The 18,524-nt window shown below is 37.2% G+C and overlaps 1 long non-coding RNA gene across 1 annotated transcript in view; it reads left to right on the plus strand.

Moving 5' to 3' along the window:
* The window catches only part of LOC128314258 (uncharacterized), a 154,132-nt gene extending 136,044 nt beyond the window's left edge, over positions 1–18,088 (plus strand). The window contains exon 2 of the long non-coding RNA XR_008295754.1: positions 14,137–18,088. This is a non-coding gene — a long non-coding RNA (uncharacterized LOC128314258). The remainder of the gene's footprint in view (positions 1–14,136) is intronic.
* The last annotated feature ends 436 nt before the right edge of the window (positions 18,089–18,524 follow it).

Below are 18,524 nucleotides of genomic sequence, written 5' to 3' on the forward strand. Positions count from 1 at the left end.
TAAAAGCACAGCAATTTGGAAAGAGCTTAGAAATAGAGTGTGCAATGAAACCAGTATAAAAAAGAGAAAGAGGAATATAAGAAACAAATGAATTAGAAAAAGAATGCTGTAAATGAAACAATGTGTTAAGAACAATAACAAGCCTACATGCTATATAAAGATGCATACATATTTAAAGTAGTAATTTAAATACATTAGACTGGTCTTCATCAAGTAGGAGAAAATGGGATGAAACTAGAAAATAAACGAAAACTGAGGCATGGCACCAAGAGGTGGCAAGTGTATGCTGTGAACTGAGAACACAGTTATCTGCGTATACATGGTTATAAAATTTGGAAAAAAATCACAATCCATACAAATGTTGCTGATAGTTCTAAATTTCACTGAAGACTGTCATATAAATGCTAACTTCCTAGAAAATTGTGTTATTAATTATCTTATTTAAATATGTAATTCTGAGAATTCACAGAAATGATTTTAATACCCAGAATTCATTAGGCAAAAGAAAAGGTTTTTCAGTGACATCACTGTGTGATTTATCTGCATTGTCTCTTCACATTACCATCTGTGTGTTTTGAATAATATGTAGAGCGATACTTAGTAGGTGTGGACATAGATTAGTTATTTATTTGTTTTTAATGTTGGTTTATTGTTGAGAGAGGGAATGGGCAGGGAGGGGCAGAGAGAGAGGGAGACAAAGATCCAAAGCGGGATCTGTGCTGACAGCAGTGAGCCCAATGTAGGGCTAGAACTCAAAAACGATGAGATCATGATCGGACTGAAATAGACAGTTAAGCCACTAAGCCACCCAGGCACCCCTGTTAAGGACCCAGTTTAGATTTAGTGTTTTTGATTCTTATTATTCTGCTTATGTGGTAAGTGTGATCTACTGTTTAAAGGAAAGGGATTTCTTTTTAAGGAAGGGCGTAAACAGACTTTTGAAGTTAGAAAGTTGGTTTTTTTTGTTGTTGTTTTTTGGGGGTTTTTTTTGGTCAGGTTAGTCTCCAGAGAGGAGAAAGCGACATCTCTGTTTTATAAGGGATATAGGAAGCAATTGGCTTTAATAGCTCAAGCTGCACATTAAGAGGCAGAAGACAATTAAGTGTTAGGTGTTATATTTATGTAAAGCAATTTCTAAGGTGGTTCTTAAACTATTTTGTGTGCGCTATTGCATATTTCAAATTTGCCTTTATTCAATTTCCTTCACTTTTAGTGGCTGAATATAACATTAATGAAAGAGAGAAAATGAGACTAGAACTTACAAACCTCTAAATAAAACCTTAATATTTGTTTTGTTTGAAGCTGCACCACAGCTTTGATGCACCACAGAAACCTTAACCAGAAACTTCCACACTTCCTGGGATGGGCAAAGTTCATTGATTCATCTGTTCATCTTTACTCTTTTTTTTTTCCTTCTTATTAAGATAAGCTATGTCCTAAATCTGTTTTAGAAAACGTAGAATATAAAAAAAAAAACAAAAAACCAAAAAACCAAAAAACGCCAAAAGCAATAAAATGACCCATAGTCCCATCATTCAGATAAAAGTATGGAGATGCAGAAACCTGTGCTAAGAGCATCTGGAATGACATTTTTGTAATCTGCTTTTCTGACATTATTTTTTAACACTTTCTTACATCTCACTTGCATGCTGCAAATGATATCCTTTCGGATGTAAATGCCTTAAGTTATTCACCAAGGTCATATAGACTGTTTAAACTTGTATTGAGGGTTTTGCTGTTGTCAATTACATGGTGATAAGCATTTAAACACATAATAGGGTCAGCAAGTTAGCCCTTCCTTGCCTTTTATTTTAGGTATGCATGTTGCCAAGAGTATATCATGGAATTTTGATTCTTCCCCCCCCCCATTCGAAGGGTCTGCGTTTTTATTATCATTTTTAGAATTAACTTAGGGTTATCAGGGAAATGGATATGCTTGGCCATTAAGTTTGCTTTATGCTTTCACTTATTTCCTATTTTCCTCCTTTTAATGTATTGATTTGAAAGGTAAATATCTATGTTTTTTTCTATTAGTGGTTGCCTTCAAATGTTTAGAAAAACACATCCTTGTTTTCCTAATTACAAACAACAGCATATATTCTCTTGTTTAAGACTTCACCTGTTTAATTTCTTCCACCTCCCTCAATTCATAGTTTGTAGTGATATAATTTACACTTAGACCCAGACTGTTATAATATTTTATTATTTTATACGGCATATTTTTATTATATGTTCTAAGGCAAGTTTTCTTTCTAATTTGTATTAAGTTAAAATCAAACTAGCAATACTTTAAAAATACAACTCCAATATTTCCAGGGATTCTTTGTTGACCATGATCCTGGTTTTACATATGTACCTTCCTGTTTTTGTAGTCTTTGTTTTAATTCTTCAATCTCTAAGCATATATGTTTTAAATTTTTTTGAATTTTAAAATATTTTTTAAATTTATTTTTGAGACACAGAAGGACAGAGCACGAGCAGGGGAGGGACAGAGAGAGAGAGAGAGGGAGACACAGAATCCGAAGCAGGCTCCAGGCTCTGAGCTGTCAGCACAGAGCTCAATGCGGGGCTCGAACTCACGGACTGTGAGATCATGACCTGAGCCCAAGTAGGATGCTTAACCGGCATAGCCACCCAGGCGCCCCAACATCTTGAAATATTTAAAGTAATATTTGAAAATTGTGATGTATCTTTAGGGGTGCCTGGAGCCTGCTTCAGATTCTGTGTCTCCCTCTCTCTCTGCCCACTCTCTTTCTCTCTCAAAAAATAAGTAAACTTAAAAAAAAAACCAAACTTTAAAAATAAAATTTTTGATGGGTGCCTGGGTGGCTCAGTCAGTTGGGCCTCTGACTTCAGCTCAGGTCATGATGTCACAGTTCATGAGTTGGAGCCCCATGTCAGGCTCTGTGTTGACACTGCGGAGCCTGAAGCCTGCTTCCAGTTCTGTATCTCTCTGTCTCTGGCCCTCCCCTGCTCATGCTCTGTCTCTCTGTGTCTGTCTCTCTGTCTCTCACTCCCCCAAAGTAGATAAACATAAAATAAAATAAAACTTTTGATGTATCTTTAAATTTCTCTTCTCCCTGGATTTGTATGTTCATCTATAGTTTAACTTTCTTCTTCTTCTTCTTCTTCTTTTTTTTTTTTTTTTTTGATACATATTAGTCTCTTTATCACTTTGTCCTAATACTTAGGGAACTCATTCAATTTGTAGATTCAGTTATTTCTTCAACTCTGGAAAGTAGTGTGGGGGGGGGGTGGGGCAGGTTTCTCCTGTATTTTCTTTAATTATATTTTCCTTTGTTTTTGGTTTTCAAGCTGTAGAATCCCAATTATAAGTATATTGGATATCCTGAGTCTGTTGTGTCTATTCATCTTCTTTTTCGCGTGTTCACGCATCTCCTTAGTTCTGGGTGAATTCCTTGAATGTGTGATTTAGTTCACTATTTCAGTGCTGCACTTTTCCATTGTCTGTAGCATAGTTTAAATCACAACCATGGTTTTCATCTTCAGTATTCTTTCCTGATTTTAGATCAGTCCTTCACGGTGACTGTGCGAAAGTTTTGAAGCCCCAAAGCAGTAGTTTCTGGAACATTTTGCAGTACATCTATTTCAGAGAGTGACATTTCTCTTGATTCTTCTGATTGTGCATAGTGGCCTCTTCTACCTTGTATCTTTTCACAGGTCTGATGATTTTTACTGCTTGCTCATTTCTTCCTGTTGCAATCACCCATGCCAGAAAGGCATCATGACTCTGCAGGCTTGTAGCCCCAGACAAAATGAATTTTGACAGTGTAGACTTTTTGCTATTCATCTGATGCGAAGGATACCCTACTGAACTGCTGTTCTGTCACTTTAAGAAGAAGTTTTGATATGTGACTTTCTGCTCATTTTATGCAACCTCCATAATAGAAAGTCTTAACTTCGTACTGGCATTCATTCATGGTCTGCTGTCTCCCTTTCAAGTTGAGAAGTAGCTATGAGGCTTTATCAAGATTCCTTCTGCTTGCTTTCTAAGCTCTTTAATGAAACAAGTTGGCTCTTTTATCCTGACTTCAATTCAGCCTGTACCTAATCTGGCAGAAATGCCTTCAGGTGTATGAAATGTGAATGGTAGATAACCTTCTAACTTCCAGCACTGATACATGCCCTCTCCCATTTGTGTATTTCATTGCTCACACCTATAGGATTTGAGAGACATGTATGGTGGGTGAGCAAAGGTCGCTTGCCTCTGGTCACATGACCCCATTTGTGCCTAAATCTGCCATTGATTTGTAATCTGACCAGCCAGCACAAAACTCCCGGTTTGGGATATCGATCAGGTGTGATGAGAACTAGAATTAAGCAGTCATAAAATTTCTAACCTGCTCATGTACGTGGACGTACGTAGACAAGTGACAGTTTGCTTTCTGGCGGTGGTGATGAACTCGTGGTGTTCTGTTAGCAGTGATTTGCCCTGGTTGGTCTTTAGCGGCTGCCAGAAGTTTTAGTCAATTTAGAAAGAGACTCTGTATCGACACCAAGATAAAGGCTTTGCAAATCAAGTCAAACTGTGGAATATCCCCAGTTTCAGCCCTCTCATTTCTCCTGGGGTTTGTTTGGTGGTCCTCTGTACCACAGCCCTTTGAAGACAGGCCCCGATATCATCAGCGACTAATGATCAGTCCTTGCATTGGGAGCTGAAGAAAGTACCCCAGATTCAGGCCTGCTTTTCCTAATTAAAAGTGGTTAATAACTCTTTTATTGAAACTAGATTAAATTCTTATTTGGGAAACTTAATTTAAAGTATGACCTGTCAGCTCCGTGGCACTTCTATCCAGTCGTATCTCCACACAAATTGAAGGAGAGTGAATTGTGTTTTAATATTCTCTGAAAGGACAGAGTGAGGAGAAGAATTAGAAAGCAGAGAATAAAGCAGAGCTGTCGCTTTCACTTGATGGGCAAAGAAAGTGTGTATGACGAAGCCAAGCAATACAGTTTTCTGAATTTGTGTAGATGTTTTTTTTTTTTTCTAAAAATGCTGCTGTGACAGCCCTAGGCAGGTGATTCTTCTATCGGAAAACTGCTGACTGGGCACCTCTCTTTCACCTGTTTTTAGCAGCGCCCATCTGGTTTGAATCCTTCTCTCCAGACTTATTAAAGGCTATTCGATGCACACAGGCTCTGGCCCTGACTTAGATTTTTGAACCTCCGGAATAACACTCACCTCTGTTTGTGGGAGGATCATTCAGATCAGAGCAGTGTGTGGCTAGATTCATGCACTACTTTGTGAGAGCGGCACATGTGGAATATTTGTGGGTGAGGAGGCAGAGCACAGTCCTAGGGGTCGAAAAGCCTGACAGGGAGACCTCACAGCCCCGACTGTGACCTCAGAACCTCTGAGAACAACCGCGATAAACGATGCTCCTACTTTGTCTACACAAAAGTCTTGTGAAGAGGGTCAAGGCACCATTCATCTCTCTACAGAAATGAGAAAAATAATGTAAAGAAGAAAAAACTCTGCCCGAGTCATTGCTTCGCTTCATGGATCAATGAGAGAAGAGAACAATTCCCAAAATTGTTCCTTTTTATCCTTTTCTTCTTCTTTTCTATTAACCAGATGCTGAACCATTTTAAAATAGAAAGTTATACCTTCAAATCTTCCACGGAATATTTAATGAACTGATTTTATATTCTTATGAAAATATATTCTTACAATGTGAGTGAAACTTTTCCACTAAAATATGCGTAGACATTGACACTATAATTCCACCCCTATATATTTCCTATTTATATAATTCTTTTTTTTTAATTTTTTTAAACATTTACTGATTTTTGAAAGATATAGAGAGACAGAGCATGAGTGTGGGAGAGGCAGAGAGAGAGAGGGAGAATCAGAATCTGAAGCAGGCTCCAGGCTCCGAGCTGTCAGCACAGAGCCCAGTGTGGGGCTCGAACCGGCGAACCACAAGATCATGACCTGAGCTGAAGTCGGACGCTTAACCAACTGAGCCACCCAGGTGCCCCTACAATTATTCTAGATTTCCATTATCATGTCTCTAACTTCCAATACGCTTTCTGGGAATTCCCATTTGCTTTCTGAGTTGTAAGTACTCTAGTGTATGCGTTTTACCATGAATCGTCTACCACTATTGTTTTTATTTTATTTATTTATTTTTTAATGTTTACTTTTGACAGAGAGGGAGACAGAGCATGAGCAGGGGAGGGGCAGAGAGAGGGGGAGACACAGAATCCGAAGCAGGTTCCAGGCTTCCGAGCTGTCGGCACAGAGCCTGACTCGGGGCTCGAACTCACAAATCGCAAGTTCATGACCTGAGCCGAAGTCAGAGGCTCAACCAACTGAGCCACCCAGGCACCCCTGGTTTTTTTTTTGTTTGTTTGTTTTGTTTTGTTTGTTTGTTTTTATTGAGAAGCTACTTTTCTTGTTACAGCTTTTATTTTCTTTCTCTTATTGTTTTGAATGTGTTCTAAATTATGCTTGTATATTGTCATTAACTTATTTGCATGTAAGTTACCAGTCTATGGAGATAAATTACCCAGGCAATTCGATTCTTCAGTTGACTTGATCATTTCTTCTTTTTATGTTAAATAAAAATTGCATGTCTTTTTATATTTGTGGATTTTTAAAAAATCCCCTTTCTTTTTCAGGCATATATGTTCTTACATGTCTACAGTGGTATACAAGTTGTCATTTTTACATTTTTTAATTTTATGTAATTTTTGTTTTCATTTTTTACTGTAGTTTGGGAGTTGTTTAAGTTTCTAATGATAAGAATGTTTTCTGCCTTATTCTCTTGCTTTCACTTGGCTCTAACTGAAAGCAGAGTTAGGATGGTAAAGAATAAGGTGAGTCTGGCTCTGACACACAAATGTGTTTCTAATGTTTATCAATTGTATATTCTTCTGGGATAGGTCTCTTGGATGTAAACAAATGCCTTTCATGTATTTGAGATATTTGTTGCTCATGATAACATTTACTCATTCTTTGATAACCATTACTTGTTTCTGTATTATTCTAGAATTCATCTCCATTTCCTAATTTATAGTCATGAGTTAATCATTTTTGATTTCACAACTGCTCATAATTATGAAGCTTGATAATGCTAGTTTGTGTCAATTTTATTTTCCTTCTTACTGGCCCACTTCACTTGGGGCATTCTGTTCACTGAAGGCTTGAAAATGTGTGTTGTCCCCTTGAATAGTTGTATATGGGCGTAGGGATTCATTCTAGACTTGGGTGATAGGTTAGTATCACTTTGGCAGAAAACTGTTTGAGGAAGCAGTTTGAGTTCTTTTTCCTCACTGCTGTTAAAACTCTTATAATTTCTCCCTTTCCCTCCCCCCATCTTCTTTTTTATAGTACTGTTCTGTTCAATACCATTATTATTTTTTTTTAAATACGGAATCATGAATTCCTAGTGTACATTCTTTTTTTTTTTTTTTTTTTCCACTGAAGTCTCAGTCACAGAACTTCCAATTCTGTAAGGATCAGCCAACATTTCCAAAAGTTATCAAGTGGTATTACCTGGTTATATCATATTTTCTTCACATTTAGTGGTACCCCCTTTGTTAAAATGAAGGGCTATATTTTACCCTAGGTAATAATTTATTTATGGGATTATGCATAAAATTAGCAAAGTAGAAGAATACTTAGCATGTGTGTGTAAATATTTAATTGACATATGAAATGAATATCTCATTGTTAGTGACATTTCTCACCATAACTTCCCTACCAATAAAGTATTTTCTGTTAAATAGACATTAAAATTTTTTTTAAACATTTATTTATTATTGAGAGACAGAGACAGAGCATGAGCAAGGATAGGGGCAGAGAGAGGGGGAGACACAGAATCTGAAGCAGGCTCCTGGCTGTGAGCTGTCAGCACAGAGTCCAGTGCGGGGCTCGAACCCATGAATCGTGAGATCATGACCTGAGCTGAAGTCAGACGATTAACTGACTGAGCCACCCAGGGGCCCCTTAAATAGCCATTTTTGAGAACTTTCGTATGGAATATGAATGACCACCTTTCTTGGAAAGTTATTATTATGGCCACATTGAAACCAACAGTGAGATATCAATAATAAGAACCAACTTTTAAAAATAAATTAAATTTAAAATAACTATTTTCCTGTGCTTCTTCCGTGTAATTTCTTTTTATTCGGCTGGTAGCCCAAATAGAGTTGTGACAGAACACTGAACTAGAAACTAGAATTGTTTCCAAGGATGTATACTTATTTTATATGAGAGAGGCTCATTTTCTTCCTGTGGGCTAGTCAGACCTGAGGCATCATCTGAACTGGAATAAAGACACCATAACTCACTCTCTGCCCATTTTTAGCTAATGAGTTATAAAAGATAACAGCATTAACAAAGAACATGAGGACAAACTGACAACTGATCAATCTTTAGCTCTGTAATTTTATATTTCTTTACTAAGATGAGTCTGTTCACACGCTCCATCAATAGAACCTGTACCTTGACCTGCCTTTTCAGTGGGGAGTGATAGATTTGCACTGTTCCATCAAAACTCTTTCACTTACGTCCCATTGTAACTGACAGCCAATGTTTCACGGCTTCCTATTTGAGTTAGAGGTGAAGTCCTTGGTCTTGGAACACAACCAGAGGAAGTGTCCACTCAGGATCCTAAAGCATGGCCTCATTACCATTGTCCTCTAATAAACCGAGCTGCCAAGTTCCTGAAGCACTGGTGTCTCCAGAAATCCCGGTATGGCTTTTTGATTTACTTTGGATGGTGTTTGAGATTTTTGAGTAACCTGAGTTAACTCCTTTTTTGCCGTGACCTCATTTTTCTCCCCCCCAACTCAGGGCTGTCTTTTTCTTTACGTTGCTCTTGTGAGTGAACTTTTCCAGTTTTTTTTTTTTTTTCTTTTTACAGGCTGATGTGAATGGCTTCAGTACAAGTTCTGCCTGTCTATAGAATTCTGCTCAATAAAAAAGCAAATCTGGCGGCAGTCTTGCAGGCATAGTCTACCTCTGAGTTGGAATCTTGATTGGCATGGCTTCAGTCTGGGATTTATATGTGACTGTTAGAGGTGAACATTTTTGGCTAAGTAAATAAGCCCTCCATTAAGACAATTATGGATCTAGACTGCTACTTTTTCAGGAAATCAGGTGGGAGCAAGTGAACTGGATGTCTGTACTGCACATAAGAAAAATATGTAAGTTCATTAGCATTTGCAAATTCCAAGTAGAGAGATAAGTCACAGTTCAGTAGAGCCTTTTAATCAGAATCCTATTACCTGCAAAGGAATTATTACCTATGCACTTGCATTTTCAAAGGACAAGAACAGGAAAATAAACCACCAGTGAACCAGACGGGGTATTTTCTTCTAGTGGTTACAGACTGAGTACACGAATGCATACCTGACATTCCAGCACATTTTCGGTCCTTGTGTGAAGCTTCTCTGTTCACATCCTGTTGGCAAAGCAAATCACATGACCAAAACCAAAGTGAAAGACTCTCATTACAATAATTTCTTACATATTACTATTCTGGTATTCTGGTCCTTTCTGTTTCTCTCGTTTTCTCTGATGCTGTACTATTTAATGAGTACCGAATGTCTAGGCCTTAGAATCATTTCAGAAAGAATCAAATCATATGTTAATGTTGTGTTTGGTTTTGGTGATTTTTTTACTTGCCTTTAAATTCCATCTAAAAGTGGGTAAGCGTTGTTCAGAACCTTAAGGGTGTAATCAATTCCTTCCCTCAGTGAGCTTATATTTTAGTGGAGAGTTGGAAAAGTAAGCAAACACTGGCAATTGATGTTTTAAATGTTGATAGAAAGCTGTCCAGAAAGTGAGGGGAAGGAGTCCCCGCTTACCCCACAGAAGAGACAGTGCTTACTCTGCATCTCATAAAGATGAGAAAAACTTCTGCTTGGGAACAAAGCTCTCTGTAGTGGTACATCTCTTGACAGGGAAGTGGCATAGATGGGTGCATAGAGGGATGAAAAAACAGGAGAACGTTTTAGGGAGCTTGAAAGTATTAGAACACTCAAGACCTTGTGTATGCATTTTACTGATAACATCGGGAAGCTGGGGAGAGGAAGAAGCTCTTGGCATGCCATGCCATGGAGTGTTTATTTTATTCCAAAGAGAGTAGAAGTCATTAAAGCAAGAAGCATATACTCAGATTTGCATTATAGAAAGATTGTTTTGAAGAAATGTCGAGATTAAAGCCACAGTGGAAAGAGAAATACCATCGAGAAGGATGGCTCAATACTCCAAAGAGGGAGGGAGAGTGGAAGGGAGAAAGAGGAAAGGAGAAAAGCGTGGGTACACTATATTTCTGAATGGAAATACTATACCTATAATTGCTGAATGCCAGATAAGAGATGCAGTTCCTGGCACATAACTGCCCAATAAGAGTTTGTTGAGGGTATCTTGCTTGAGGTAGCGGTATAATTTTATTTTTTCCCATGTGAACATAATTTGTCCCAGTATTATTTATGGAATTGTCTCGAGTGATCTGCAAAGTCATTTGTGTCATATATTATTTTCCTTCATATATAGGTTGGTCTCCTTTGAATTCCTTTTCACTGGTCTCATTCTGTTCTCCATGTCTCTTAACCTTTTTTTTTTTTTTTTTTTTGGAAAAAAACATATATTTTCCATATTTGTGTTTCTATGGGCCAAACTCTGAGTCATTTCTGAAGATCTTTCTCATTTTTTTTTTAACCTGTCTTCATTTCAGCTTCTTCCTCAGCGTTTTGGAATAGTCTATGCAGTTAATTAATTCTTTTATTATCCATATCCAGTCTGCTGTTTAACTTGTTCATTGAGTATCTAATTTCAATCATTTTCTTTTTTCTTTTCTTTTTTCTTTTTTTGAGAGAGAGAGAGAGAGAGATACAGAAACAGAGAACACAAGCATGAGTGGGGGAGAGGCAGAAGGAAGGAGGGAGGGTTCCAAGCAGGCCCCACGCCCAACACGGAACCTGATGTGGAGCTCAAACTCATAACTATGAGATAATGACCTGAGCTGAAATCAAGAGCTGGAAGCTTAACCCACTGAACCACCTAGGTGCCCCTCATGATGTTATTTTTAAAGTTCTACTATATTCTTTTCCAATTATGCCAATTGGTTTCTGAAATTATTATGATGCTTGATCATAGTCATTTTGTGAACTCACATTTTTATGCTTTTAGGGTTCATCTTATATTTTTCTAAAAATGTTACTATCTGAAGTTCTGGAGAATCTTAATCATTTTCATCTCTTGATGCTCATTCAGAGTGATTTGTATCCTTGTGTATTTGTTGATTCTTTCACTTGAACTCGTAGCTAGTGTACCTTTCCCATTGCAAATCTGAAGACCTAGTTATTTCTTCTGGTGCAAGTGAAGAATGCATTGTACACGAGAGACCACTTTTAGTTCCCTTCCAAACTTTTTTTTAATATAAAGTTTTATTTTTATAAAAAAAACTTTTATAAATAATGTTTTATATTATATGATATTTTGTATTGTATAAAAATACTTTTATAGATGAAAATAATATATTTTTATTTTTGACAGAGAAAGAGTGTGAGCATGAGTTGGGGAGGGGCAGAGAGAGAGGGAGATACAGAATCCAAAGCAGGCTCCAGGCTCTGAGTTCCCTTCCAAACTTAAAATGTGCAGCTGTACCAAAATTTAGCATCGACTTGTGGTAGTCATCGTAATAGGCATTTGTCCTCAGAATAATTCAGGGTCTAGTTTCGGTTCACTTTTTTGTTTGTTTCCATTTTTAACACTCCTCTGAAACTGCTTTCAATCCAGATGACCTCCTGACTGTCACTATATTTGTCTTTCTTTGAGTTAACCTCTTAGAATTTGTTAGTTTGGCTACCCCTCCTCCACTTCTCTCTCAAAATACTTGTTTTTGTGGCTTCTATGACATTGCCCATTTTAATTTTCCTCATGCCTTTCTAGTCACTTCCCAGTCGCATTTGGATCTTTTCCCTCTGATTCCTGGTCCTTAAATATTGCCGTATTTAAGATCCTCTCCTTTATTCTTCCTAGACACAATATCGAAGTGAAACTCATCCAAAAATATGAAATTGATGCTGGTATTTCTTACCTTTATTTCTGGTTTCAATCTCTTTATTGAGGTCTGTATTAGTTAATTATTGTTTCATGACAAATTAGCCCCAAATTTAGCAGCTTAAAACAGCAAGAATTTATAGTCTCACATAGTTTCCGAGGATCAGGAATCTAGGAACAGCTTAACTGGATGCTAAGGCTCAAAGTGTCTTAAAATGTTATAGGACATTGGGGCTCCTGGGTGGCTCATTCCATTGAGCTTCCAACTTGGGCTTAGGTCATGACCTTGTAGTTCGTGAGTTTGAGCCCTGCATGGGGCTTGTGCTGTCAGCACAGAGCCTGCTTCAGATCCTCTGTCCCCTCTGTCTTACTACCCCTCCCCTGATTGCTCTCTCTCAAAAATAAACATTTAAAAAATATATTATAGGAAATTTGTTGATGGGGCTTTAGTTATCAGAAGACTTGACTGGGGCTGGACGGTCGTCTTCCAAGATGGCTCACGTGACTGTTGTCAGGTGTCCGTTCCTTGTCGTATGGAGCTGTCTTCTGTGCCACCCAAGTTTTCTTAAAACATGGCTGCTGTTTTCTTTTGGAGTAAGTAATAAGACAGAGCAAGGAGAGAGGCCATGATGCTTTTGATGATCTAACTTCTGAAGTGTCATATAATCTGCCATATTCTGTTGGTCACACAGACTGATGTTGATACAGTGTGAGGAGAGATTGCGAAAGGGTATGGTAGCAGGAACCATTGTGGAACATTCTGGAACCTGGCTCCCATAAGGTTCAAATTTCATGAGTGTGTTTGTTTAATTATAATAGGTACCTCAAACTCAGTAGGTATAAACAAACCTATTATATTCTTACTCAAACTTTTTATATCAAAACTACCATCACTTACTCCTCTGATAGTCTCAGTCTTAGTTAATGACACCACCATCCACACTGTTACTAAAGCGAGAAATTTGGAATTACCTTTAATTTGTTCTTCCCTCCATTCTACTGATATATCATCTAAATAATTTTTATTAATTTTTTTAATGTTTGTTTATTTTTTTGAGAGACAGAGCATGAACAGGGGAGATACAGAGAGAGGGAGACATAAAATCTGAACCAAGCTCCAGGCTCTGAGCTGTCAGCACCAAGCCCGACATGGGGCTCAAACCCACAAACCCGAGATCATGACCTGAGCCAAAGTCTGGCGCTCACCCAGGACCCCCAATTTTAAATGCATTTAAATCTTTTTATTCCATTTTAATTTCCCTAATTCAGGTTACCAACTTCTGCCACTTATAACCTCTCATTCTCTCATCCTATTCCCATCTAATCCTGCAGAGTGGGCATTATAAAAAAGAAATAAAAAAAACACGTCATTTCATTGCCTGGAACGTGGATCAAATTTATAAATCTACTAAAAATGAAAAATACATTATTTTGGGTAATGGAAAGGGAATAAAAATGGCAAAGGTTGGCAGTACAATAAGCTTCCAGATGAATCTAAAAGCCTTTTATAATATTGACTGAAAATGAAGACTTGAGTTAGTTTTATCTTTAGTTGGACTCTAGATATAACCCCCTAATAACCTTATAGTGCAGCATCATTCAGCTGCTTAAGCTGAATAAAATAAAGTATAAAGTAAAAGTAAAACATAATAAATACCCATGGAAAGAATGCCATTCTTTCTGCAGTATAGATCATTCAAGAGGGCAATAGTTGCCAACAAAATTTCACGATTTTTTCTATGATGGAAAATAGATGAAAATGCAATAAAAATAAAATTATTACATATTTATTGCATCTTCATAAGGAATATCATCATTAGTTCAAGCAATGCCTGTGGCCCTTTTCTACCTACCCTCTTTCTTATCTGCAATGTCTTCCATATGTACGAGTATTGCACATATTAAAAAAGAAGAAATAGAAATATCCATCACAAATGTTTTCAGTGCATGCGCTATAGGTCATAGCACTATGTTATTTACACAAGCTGCCTCAATATTTAATATTAATAACATTACAGATGTGATAGAATGAACCAGGAGAATTGTGTAATCATGCAGCCTTGTGATTAGACATAGACTAATGTCTTCTATAAGAGTCAGAGGATTCATTGACATTAGTCCTGAAGAGACTTAAGAACACCTAGCCCCACTGCCTCATTTCATAGGTTAAGAAACTGGAATCCAATTTAAACAAGAAATAATTAGAAACATGAAGGCAAGGGGCTAACTTCAGAAACGTACTTCACACAAAGAACCAGCGGCCTAAAAGAAGTCTATTCTAATAAATGAGAGAAATTAAAAATATATAATCATATCATATTTTATATAGATGATAAAAAATACTTTCAAATAGCAGTCTAATCTAAATAGCAGTAAAATAGGGAGCCCTGGGGGGTGTGTGTGAGAGGGGAGAATAATTGATAAGATGATTCATTCTCACAATTATTGAAAATCTTTCTAATATGGTAGCCAATTAATAAAACATAAATATGAATTGTTTCAGCAGATCATAAAATAAATTCAGCTATTTATTTTAGGAAATAAATACTACTAACTGTGAACAACTAAGCTAAAAAATTCATAATTGGTAATGTTAATCTAGAGAAGGAATCTGCTGAGTGGTAGGGCATTGCGATACAGGAGTCAATCAGGAAACTGTAAATTTACCAGAGAAGATAGTTCTGTGTTATGGAATTTATAACAGTGTTTTATTTGACAAATGATAATCCCAGATTCTCTGCTTGGGAATATATAGGAGATGATACGAAAGGCAATATACAGTTTTTTGCCTTGTTAAATAAAGGGCACCTGGGTGGCTCAGTGGGTTAAGCATCTGACTCTTGATTTTGGCTCAGGTCATGATCTCATAATTCATGGAATGGAGCCCCTGGAAGACTCTGTGCTGACAGCATGGAGCCTGCTTGTGATTCTCTGTCTGCCTCTCCCTCTCTCTTTCTCTCAAAATAAGTAAGTAAATAAACTTGAAAAATTAAATTAAAAAATAAATACCTTGTTAAATAAAAAAGTGACATACCATTATTGTTAATAATAGTATTTTTATACTGTGTATAAGATAGTTAAGAATTGAATATCATAAAGAATACTATCACTCAACTCCTACTTCTTTCCTTCACAAGAAATTCTCCCCCAAGCCTTGTCTCCACTCTTGACTTCCAAAACCCGACTTATCCACATCATCTCGAAACCAGCTCCTCTAAATTTTCATAAAGCTAGTGAAGATTTAGCATCTTCTCAGGATATTCAAGCTAATCACCTGGAGCCAACTTTTCATTGTCTTTTAACTATATTAGCTAAGTCTTGGGGATTCTGTTTCCCTATTTGCCTCTCATGTATCCTTCTTTTTTGATTCTCCCACCATCCCAGATCCTATCTTATATCTTGCATCAATGCCTTCTTATTTTTCCTACTCTCTCTCAGATTAATGGATCTAGAGCGTCAGATTAATAGATCTGCAAAGTTCTAGTGGCTGTATAGTCTCAAGCAAAATGAAAAAGTCAACATGTATTTATTGAATATCCATGGAGTACCATGCACTGTGCTGGACTTAGATGAGGGTGGACCATAAGAGTTGCTTTGTCTTTAGTGCATCATCATCAAGTTAACTCAACCACCCTATTTTTACTGCCTTTTAGTGCCTCTTACACTTACACTAACATTGTCCCTTGCTTAATGCTCTAATACTGTCTCACATCTCAAATTCCATTTCTGTTAGAGATTGTCTAACTGATCTGGTCAGTACTTCCTCTACTCGCTGAGTGCTTTGCACCAGCCTCCCTCTTAGGCCACTGCCCAGCGTACAGAAGAGCTGCCCTTTGGCAGATGACCACTGGTTTAATCCCCCATTAAAACAGGAGGGGGTTTCAGGGTTCACCAAATGGTCTTCTCTATTTAATAAATTACCCCAGTCTCCTCCCTTAGCAGGTTCTTTTTTTTTTTTTTTCCTTTAATGTACAAATGGTATGCTTAATAGAGAAACGGCTTTTCATCAAAGGAAAATGATGGTGTTATTAACAAAGTATAGAGAATGAGCAAGTGGAAACATGTTGATTTTGAGGTGCTTTAGGGCTATTTGAGATGAATAACCCATAAGTTAGCTAGAAATGTGGATTGGAGGCTTAGAAGTGGGGTTTGGACATTGGAACTGGACAAACATATTTGAGAGTCATCAAAGTGTCAGGGATGGTTGTCACTATATATAAAGGTGGCTAGTCCCAGCAACCATAAAGAATGTCTTGAATATTGGGTCAAGGATATAACCCTGGAGAATATCAGAAAAATAACAGCCCAGTAAGGACCCCGAAAAGAATCAGAGAAGAATGGAAAAAGCAAAGACTCTTTTTACCGTGCACATCCTCAGTGTGACCAAATCTTCTGTAGATTTCATCCTGTTTTTTCTATCTTCTTTTTCCTCTTTATATTTCTTTCCTATGTGTATTCCAATGTTCTTCCAACTCTTACCTTATCATTTCTATGCTTCTTGCAACTTTAGCTTTCCCTGTGTTTGTAATTCTCCTCTTTCAGGTTTGACTGATTGAAATCAACTTTATGTTGCAAGACACATCCCAGATCTGCTCTCTGAACTTACTTTGTGTGCTTTTTTATTTTTTTTTACTTTTCTGTATGGTTTACATATGTTTCTTATCCCTTTAATAGGTTTTGTTTTTTGGTTTTTGGTTTTTTTTGAGAACCCAGACGATACTTGTTGTTGTTGTTGTTGTTGTTGTTGTGTCTCTTCTATTGCTGGTACTGAGTAAGCATTCAAAAATACTTTTGGGAAGCACCTGGTTAAGGGTCCAACTGAACCTCAGGTCATGCTCCCCATTTGTGTGTCGGAGGTCTGTGTCAGGCTCTGTGCTGACAGCTCAGAGCCTGGAGCCTGCTTCACATTCTGTGTCTAACCTCTCTCTCTGCCCTTCCCCTACTCACACTCTGTTTCTCTCTCTATCAAAAATAAACATTAAAAAAATTTAGAAAAATCCAACTTTTTGGATAGGGTGCGTGGGTGGCTCAGTCAGTTAAGCTTCTGATTTTTTATTTGAGATTAGGTCATGATCTCAAGGTTCCTGAGAATTTGTGAGATCATGACCCACCTTTCTGGCTCTGTGCTGACAGCGCAGAGCCTGCTTGGGATTCTCTCTTTCCACCTCCCTCACTCATACTCTCTAGCTCTCATTTTCTCTCTCTCAAAATAAATACAAATTAAAAAATAAAAATACTTTTTGGATTGACAATATTATCAAGTATTCTGCCTAAATCATTGTTCACCTATCACACCTTTACTCTTTATTGGCCTATTTCCTAATAGGAAAAAAAAAAATCTTTGAAACACGAGCATGTTACGCCTTTCCCACAAAAAGCTAGAGAAAGAAAAAACCAAGTCCTCTTAAGCTGATGTTTGATAGTAATCTGAGAAGTGATATTTTGTTTGCTCATGTAGATTAAGTTGTAGGATGGTTTGGCAATAAAAATAAACACTTCCCATGCTCCTTCCAAGTCTAGTATTACTGGTTATTGAAGCATGTTTGTTATCAGGATTTTTTTTTCTGGTTTTTCAGACCTAAACACAGACTGCATGCTAAAATTGAATTCAAAAAATTAAAATTGATATTTTGGACTATCCCATACTTCTACCAGGTGCAGGGACAGGAGTTGAAATTATTATGGTAACTAAAAATAAACTTGGGGCCCCTGGGTGGCTTAGCCAGTTAAGGGTCCAACTCTAGATTCCGGTTCAGGTCATGATCTGTCCATTTGTGAGTTCCAGCCCTCCACTGGGCTCTATGTTGGCAGTGTGAATCCTGCTTAGAATTCTCTCTCTCTGCACCACCTCCCCCCCCCCCCCCCAGCTTGCACTTTCTCTCTCTCTCAAGATAGATTAAATAAATTTTTAAAAATGAAATAAAAGAAATAAACTTTTAACACTTTCAAAAGTTTTATTTAGAAAGTGTCTATGATAGGAGCTTTAATACATTTTTAGGACTTTATTGCTTTCTTTTCTTCTTTATTTGCTAGGGCTGACATTCACTATTCACAACAGCAGCTTCTTGAAGGACAAGATGGTAATTAATTTTGGTGTGTGTGTGTGTGTGTGTGTGTATGAGAGAGAGAGAGGAAGAGAATGCACAGAATAGCTAACTATACATACTTCCCTTAACAACAGGCTCTTAATTGTTACCATTTTATTTTCTGATAGCTGCCTGTGTTGCATTATTTACGATTATTTATTTATTCATTGTTTGCAATAGCATACAGCTCATCCTACTAGATTCTTCCAGTTGTCTATTTCTGCAGTTGGCATTCCAATCAATTAAGGGTTTCTATTGAACTGTCTCCTAATTTTCCTTCAACAGTCTTTCCTCCATAAAGAATGAAATACAGGACTAGATAAAAGCCCGTGTTTACATATGTATGCCCTTGTTTTTTTCCTTGTACTTGAATCAAGTTATTTCTTTTCTTCTTTCTT

This window comes from Acinonyx jubatus, chromosome A1 (genome assembly GCF_027475565.1).
Source record: "Acinonyx jubatus isolate Ajub_Pintada_27869175 chromosome A1, VMU_Ajub_asm_v1.0, whole genome shotgun sequence".
Lineage (NCBI taxonomy): Eukaryota > Metazoa > Chordata > Mammalia > Carnivora > Felidae > Acinonyx > Acinonyx jubatus.